General features: G+C 38.5%; 1 long non-coding RNA gene across 1 annotated transcript; it reads right to left on the reverse strand.

Annotated features, from left to right (window-relative positions):
- Nucleotides 1-2,821: 2,821 nt before the first annotated feature.
- Nucleotides 2,822-6,722, reverse strand: LOC135418461 (uncharacterized). Its single transcript, XR_010432456.1, has 3 exons — nucleotides 6,447-6,722; nucleotides 6,230-6,339; nucleotides 2,822-3,604 (listed from the first exon to the last, which is right to left on the reverse strand). It is a non-coding gene; the product is annotated as an uncharacterized LOC135418461 (long non-coding RNA).
- Nucleotides 6,723-8,184: the final 1,462 nt, after the last annotated feature.

Genomic DNA, 8,184 nt, shown 5'->3' on the forward strand with positions numbered 1-8,184 from the left:
TGCTTATTCTTTCTCACAGCACCTAAAAACAAGCAGCATAGCTACAGATAAGCAGCTAGTAAGATTTTATGTATAAACTGAAATGCCAATTGCCGTACTCCTTTCATGTCTATTTTAGAGAACTGAAATTAAATATTAGGTCTGATTGGGAGCTGACAGGCTGCTGTGTTGACTGGCTCTAGGACTATTAAAGTCCTTGGTATGAGGTAAAAACCAGTACAGCACATCCCCATCATACTACATCATCCTGTCCCCAGGGAGCAGCACTAGGTGTTGAGTTATTAATGGAAAAACTCTGCTCCAGTCCCAGCCTGAATTCCTTTGTATTACCATCAGAGCAGGATCTCTGAAAGGCCTCAGCATTTCCTGACATATGCCATTAGCCCTGACTGGCATCTTACAAGCAGGTTCTCCTGACTCCCACTCCCTTTGCCATCTGTTAGCTGTTCCCCAGGGAGCAGACAGATACCAAAGTGCACTACCTCCTCTGTTTTTCAGTTTTCCACCTCCTTGGCCCTTTCACAGACACACACATCTCCCTGCTGTTTCTTCCCCCACAATTCCGCCTCCAGCCAGTTGCTTTACTTCCTCTACTGATGTGGCAGACAGGTAGTAGAATGACCTGGGGCTTCCAAAGGGTGGGTCTCCCATGAAAGCCTCTCTGTTGCAACTGGCAGTTCTGCAGGATAGACCCAGGCAGGTGTTTGGTAACTGTAGTGCGAAGCCAGATGCTGAAGCTTCTCTTCTTGTCTTGGTACTGTATCCATCAGCCTACAAAATTCATTGTGACTGTTCACTGCATTGTGACAGGATTTGGGATTACTCTTTCAATGTTTGCCAGTCTGATCCAGGATTACGTTACTCCTCCTCCATGTTGAAGCATGACTCTAAAGGGTGTTAAATGCTGGAAAGTAAAGCTCTCCCAGTGCGACTGTTGATAGCATCCCCTCTGTGTAGCCTTTGATGTGTACTGTGTGGGGTATTCTCCATCAATACTAGAGAACTAAATGATGTATTGCAGTAAAGCCATTTCTTTCTCCCCTCATGTGCTTAAACCCTTCAGTTCCTTCTGTAGGGGTAGAAAGAGAGAGAAATCCAGTTGACAGATAAGACATTGAACACAAAGCAAGGGATGAGACAGAAAAAAATTTTCGTGCACCTGCTGCTTAACTTCTACATGAGAAAAATTAGGAAACATGTGATCATAGCAAAATACTTATAAACCCTGCAGAACAGGAGCCCTGAGACTGGTCAGACCTTTTACTAACTAACTTCTTCTTCAAAGAATATTGCACAGATTGTTAAAGGGTAATTCTCAAAAGCTGTTAAAGGAAGAGGTGCTCATTACACTTGATTTTTAAAGGAATTTCAGGGTAAAATCCCCTCCAGCTCTTGAAAACCTGGGCTCAGCTTTAGTGAGCCTTATTTTCTGATCTCTAAAATTGAGCTTTTTCCCCAGCTCTCTAAAGCCCTTCTGTATCTGTGGATGAGGTTTGTATAGCGCTGCTTTTAGTATCCAAGCATGAACACCAACAAAGAAAAAACCCTGCAACAAACAGGTTTTTTGCAGAAAGCTAAAGCAAAACATCCATTTCTTTTCCAGATGTTCCCTTGAGACTCAGATCTTTTAACAGGCAAGCTAAGCTTTGCATCTCCTCATGCCTTTGTCCCACGTACATTGAAGCTATCTTGTGTACACATTGGTAAACATTTCTCAGACGTACATAATTACAGAGATTCATGTATACATTGACTGTGACTGGCTTTAGAGGTGATATCAGAGAACTTATAGCTCCACCCTTTGGAGTGAATAAGGTTAGGGTGAAGCAACTTGCCAGCCATGAAGAGATATCATTACAGATGGCCAAGACACAGTCAACAGCAAAACCACACCAGATTTATGGACAAAATATCAATAATTCCTTAAGTGGTGAAGAGAACTGCTCTGACTAACTCACAAATTGGTTCACACTCCTCTCAATTCCAAAAGTATGAAGCAGTGTCTGTTCTTCAACTATATTGTACAGGTACTAGGAAAAAAATGCAAAACAAAGCAAAAAAACCCACCACCAAACAAAACAAACAAACAAACAAACAAAACCCAAAAAAACCAAAACCCCACAAACTGACAAAAAACTCACAAACAAAACCCCAACCAACCAAAACAAAAGAAAAAACAAACAAACGAAAAAAACAAAACCCAAAGAATCAGGACAAGAAACTTTCCCAAAGTAAGCAGCATCAGCACTGTAGGGAGCCTTGCTTGTGAAATTCTTGTAGGCAGGGAAGTTTAAAGACCTTTATCACTATTCACCATGCCTTCGGATGGATATGAGGTTACATAGTTAGACCAGCATTCAGTTTTGAATCTCCAAATTTTCATATTCAGATATGTCAGACCTTTGGCCCCTTATGCCAGGAAACAAGGGTCTCAGTCAAATCTCACCTGCACTGTCATACAGGTTTTACAGAAATGGATATCAAACATTATAAAGTAATCTTACTGTAACAGCTGGGTGTCAAGCTCCCAAAAGGGCGTGGTGAATCACAGCTCTACTCTTTCTCCTTGGATGGCCCTATCTTGTCTGCAAGTCTTTCAGTTGTTTGAAAGGAGCTCTGCAAGTCTCTCAGTCGTTTAAAAGGACCTCCCTTGGGTGGAATTAAACAGACTTATTTTTCACTTCAGACAGGAAAACATTTCAGTTCTTCACCTCGTTCTGTACACAGTGCACAAGTTTCTAAAGGTATGACAGTGACCTGGCACTAGCCTGTGCCTTCTCTTCAAATTAGTTTTGACAAGAGAAAAGAAAATACTAACAACTGCACGCACAATTTTACTGTGTTGTTGTCAGAAAGTGTCTTCCTTGACCAGTATAAAGCTCCTGCATTTTATCTCCTCTCATTTTGTCCTCCTGTGTCATCTGGGGCAATGAAAGAAACCAAACAGGCAATAATGAAAGAGACTGGTGTTCCTCCACCTTCCACCTCTTTTTTTTTTATCATCAGTAGCAGTATGATTGATTCCTTCAGGTAGGCAGAAAACTATGTGTGACTTGGATCACCCCCATAAACTTTAGCTGTTCAAATGTTAACTGCACCAGGAGTAAAATATGAAACTGAAGCATCTTTTGCTTTCCTTCTCATTGCTTCTTTGGACCTGCAAAACACAGCAAAACCCCAACTCAATCACTGAGTAAAATCTTTCTTTTGGCTGATCAAAGCATTGATAAGGTTTAACTAAGAGCAGTCAGAATTCAGTCTCTCTCTTTTCCACCTGTCTCTCCTCCAGAGCGCTTCTGTGCTTTATTCTCCTTTTCCCCATCTTATCAATTATTCCATAGAAAACAGTTTTCATGGACACTTGCAACTGATATGAAGGAGTCTCACATTGTCTCTCCTCATTCTGTGCTATCGTGGAGTACAAGCCCCATCTGGGGACAACAATGTGCTGCATCCCCTTATCAAAACAACCGTGCTGTTGATTTGCGTCCGAGTGAAACAGCCCTATACAAGCAGGATGGCCCCTGCAGAGGCTACTTGCAGCAAAACTCCTCAGGTGATTTTACTTGCTTGATGTTATTCAGCTGGTTGCTGTTGCTGCATGCTGGGCAAAACAGAAGAGTTATCACGGTAAGCAAGAATCACAAAGCTGAAACTCAAACACTGAAAAACCCTCGTTGCTACTGTTGTATTTGTTTTGCAGGTGAACAGTCCAATATTAGGTTAAACTAGAATATCTACTATCACAGCAATCTCTTTTTTCATAATCTCCATGCATCTTTTTCAGAAAGATACAGGATTTAGGTCCTCTGTAGAAACAGTTTGCTCTTAAATGAACAGAATCAGAGATGGAAAATCAGGACGCTATTATCTAAAATTTGTTAGTCCATTCATCAGTGTTTTGTATAACATATATTAGCATATTGAAAAAGTGTAGGAAATATTTGGTTACCTAGAAAGATACCATTGTATAAAGACAAATAATAATACATGATTCCAACAAAATACCTTTGGAGACAAATAACACATCAAATGGATTCGATAACACCCAATACAAGAAAAAGTAAGGTTGAATTTTTTACCCTCACCAAAGACTTCCTGTGTGTGAATAAAAGAATCCAACTAATTACTGGTCAAAAAAACCATGTCATTTTGAAAAGCAGGAAAATTTGTTTTGGATTGCTAGAGACTTTTTAGCTAAACACTGTCTTATATTAACCAGTTCACCAATTAATTTTTACTTAATTAAAATCTTGAGCAAATTAATAGCTAAGTGATGTGTTCGGACTGTTCAGACATCTTAAATAGGCTTTATTAGTGTGGTATAATTTTTAATTTTTAAAAAAATCTAGAGGAATACAAGATTGAGTCTTATGACAGTCATGTTGTCTAACTTCTCTTAAAACTATAGGGCACAACATTCTTGGTTATATTAGTTTTCAAATTTTGCTTCTCAAGGGGTATTTAAGACATGTAGGTCTGTATATAGGAGGAAAAAATCAAAAACCTGTATCTGAACAATCTTTGGAATCATGCTAACCTATGAGAGATCCCAAACAGACTCACAGTCCTATATTAATTATAAATTCCTATAATTTTTACTTCAGCTTAGCAATACTGTAATCTAAATTTATTGCTTTATTTATATCATATTTTTGAGACATTTTAATTAGAAGCTGGGTATAACTGGTCAATGCAAACATGGCTTCCTTTGAGTCTAGCATGGGATTTCCAGCTAAGGAGGGACCCTTCAATTCTTCCTGAAGTGGAACACATTTTCTTGCTGTTTGTAAAGTGATCCTCTGCAGACGTCCACATTCTAAACCAGCAAAACACATGTTCGAACTCGCAGCTTCTAATCCAAATGGGACTCATCATGTGCTTTTTGTCTTCAGTGGTTATAAGCACAAATTTTACATTAAGCACACAGGCAGAAGCACCTGCCTGAACTGAAATCCGCCTGTATTTACAGTTTCCTAAACATTTGAACTTCTGCCACTTTTATCCCCAAGGATATCTCTTATAATATGGTCTGAAATGGAGATCTTCATTAACATGTATACCACATGCAGCTTCTTCTCAACAGTTGCTTACAAATTAGATGTAGCAGGAACTGTCTCTGACCTTCAGTTAATTATTTGATACCACTACAGAATTTCAAGAACTCCAGGGGCTATCTTTTAGAAAATATCTGTTGAATATCTGAGGAGCAGCAAATGACACAAGGTCATTCAATTAATAGCACATAGTCCTATTCTGAGGACTGCAAGCAGTGCTGCACTCAGCACCACTGGTCAGAAGGCTACAATGAGTGATTCAGGGGGAAGGGGAATAATATCTCATTTTTCAGAAAGTTCCATGACACAAACTCTAACAGAACATTAAGGGTTTCATTCACAAGAATCCTGACTTAAATCCTGTCGCCTTTCTCTCTGGATCAATGTAGCAGAGACAGTTCAGCAAGGTAAGAATTTTTCTGAGTGCAGTAGCTGTAGAAATAATTGTATTTATGGGCACACCTCACCTGGATTCCTGCTTCTGAACATGGTTTGCCTTGTTTGTTCCATCCACATGCAAATTGACAAACACAGTAGTACTCATCTGAGCAGCAATTTCATCAAATTCTACTTGATAGGCAACCATCTTAGAGTACACAGAGCCTTGTTATAAACTTGAGGGATCTCAGCCAGATAATTAAAACTGGTATGTTAATATTAGACTTAGTAACAAAAGTACATTAGTTTACTCAACTGACTTTTATTTGATTGCTCATATATTTGTAATTTGCCTTTTAAAAGCTATTCTGAATTTGTCATTTGCTCTTATTCGTTCCCCATAATGCAGGAATATGAAAAAAACAAAAAACCAAAACAGAACAACTAAACGGTTACTGAACATTACATTCAGCCCAAGAGAGTCCCAAAGAATTAACTGTGTTCCAGGAAACATGATTGGAGGGCTGAACCCATATGCCTGGCAAAGAAACACAAGTCTCTAAAGATATGTAGCATCCCTGCCCCACAGAGGTACCTACGTATTCCATCCAAGATGGATATGTGGTGGATTTGTGGGGAAGTAAGACTGGCCAGGAAGATAGGAAAGAAAATTTCAGAAAGAAATTTCAGAAGTCTGCTGTATACAGACATGCTGCCCAAAAGATCAGTCATATAGATCTCTCATCTAACTCTCTATCACAAAAAATTAATAATTTTAAAAAACTGTAACCTACAATACTAAGTAGAATCCATAAGACCAAATATGTCTTTGCAAGATGTGGGACTTCAGGTGATGTCTCAGAGGATTTCAAGCTCACACTGGTGTTTTTGTCAGAGGAGATACCTGCAAACAGATCCATCCTCTCAAGCACTTCCTCCTGCTATTTGTTACCTGACCTACTGTTCTACCAGCAGTTTGTCATCCTGCCAAGCTTAACACCTCATCCTCACCAACACTAGAGCACCCTCCGGTTCACTGCACTCTGAGTAAGGAGAGACTTGGACTTGAAGTTTTGAAACAAACAATTAGAATAACTCTTTTGGCAGTGACTAAAGAATCATATTGGGTGGAAAAGTAAAAAAAGCTTTCAGGACAACTTTTCCCATTTTTTGCTGAGTAAAGCTACTTCAACTACAGGTGACAGCTTCTTACAATTGCTTCAAAACAGCTAAATTTTGATTTGTTTAAGTCTTGCTTTGCCTTTCACTTGAACATATTGAACACCAAAAGACAGAAGTATGGTACCAAAGTTTATAATGCTCAGAAACCTATTGGGAAAACAGAAATTCCATCCAGCTTTTAAAAATAACATTGAAGACTCTTCTGTTTTCATGACTGCAGTCTAGCCAAGAGAGTAGGAGACATCTCCAGACTCAATAGGCTGTGGACCAGCCCTCCAGGAAAAAGACACGACCTGCTGATCAAATCCAACCACCCTGAAATCTTGGCACTGCTCTGTTGTGCTCTAACAGGCAAATAAAAACCAATCTTTTATGCATTCAGCCTTACCTCCGAGACACCATATGTAACAGAAAGTATATTCAATCACACACATTAAGCACAAAATGACAGAAGATTAATTAATAGAAAGGAAACAAATAAGGAAAAGGCATTTGGAGGGGAAAACATTGACACTGAGACTGTCAAAACTGAATAATAGATTTAATTGCTTAACATCTAAAATAAATCCTTGTGGTAGTTTCAAAAACCTCAAATCACATTCAAGCTCGGACACAAAGTGCAGTGAAATCAATAGGAAGACATCTAGTGCTTAAGAAAGTTAACAGATCAGAGCATGCATAAGATACAAAAATTTGATTTTGCTTGGGGCTGTGCAAATGTTTTACTTCACTTTTGCTCCCTAGTGATAATATACTCTTTGGTACACAAGGAACTAATGCACTTCTGCACAGCTTTACAAATTATTACAGAAATTTTCTACAGCAATGCCTGCAGTTCCAGACATAATTATTTATAGAAGGTCTTAATTTTTTTTTTCCACTCAGAAGTTTAGTTACTTTTAATAGCTATTATTTTATTTTTCTGTATTGAATATAGGAATATAGGAATATAAAAACAGATGTATACAGCAAAGAAGCTCTAACTACTTCAAGCAAGTAGAAAGAACAAGCCTCTTACAACAGGGGGCTGGGTTTTAAAAAACGTTCAAACTTGGTTACATTTCTATACAGATGATTTGCTACACTGGGACTTACCTATATAATTTTATCCACAAAAGAACTCTAAGGTCAATAAAACTTTTACTAAAAAAATGAGATAAAGCATTGTCATTTTCTAAAAGGGAAATAGCACTTTGGAGAAGGACTGTGTTCCTCCTCAAAGTGTGAGTTTGAGAAGTATATTGTACATTGATTAAACGTGCTATATTACAAAGATGAGAAGCAAATCAATACAGAAGAGAAACCAAAGAGCAGAAAAAAATCCCAGAAAATCTGAGAACTGCACTAGAAACACGATAAATTCTAGAAGGAAAAAGTACATACTTACACACTTACTGATTAACAGCAAAATTTCTTCTATTAGCTGACATATCACCACTGGAAACAACAGGGAAGAAAGGATTGTTAGTGGAGCTCCATAGGACTGAACTCTGTTTTCATGATGCACACTCAGCAGCTTATATATGGAAGCAGTATAGGTGTTATCATTTGGCAGTGAATCGTTGTA

This window comes from Pseudopipra pipra, chromosome 8 (genome assembly GCF_036250125.1).
Source record: "Pseudopipra pipra isolate bDixPip1 chromosome 8, bDixPip1.hap1, whole genome shotgun sequence".
Taxonomy (NCBI): Eukaryota; Metazoa; Chordata; class Aves; order Passeriformes; family Pipridae; genus Pseudopipra; species Pseudopipra pipra.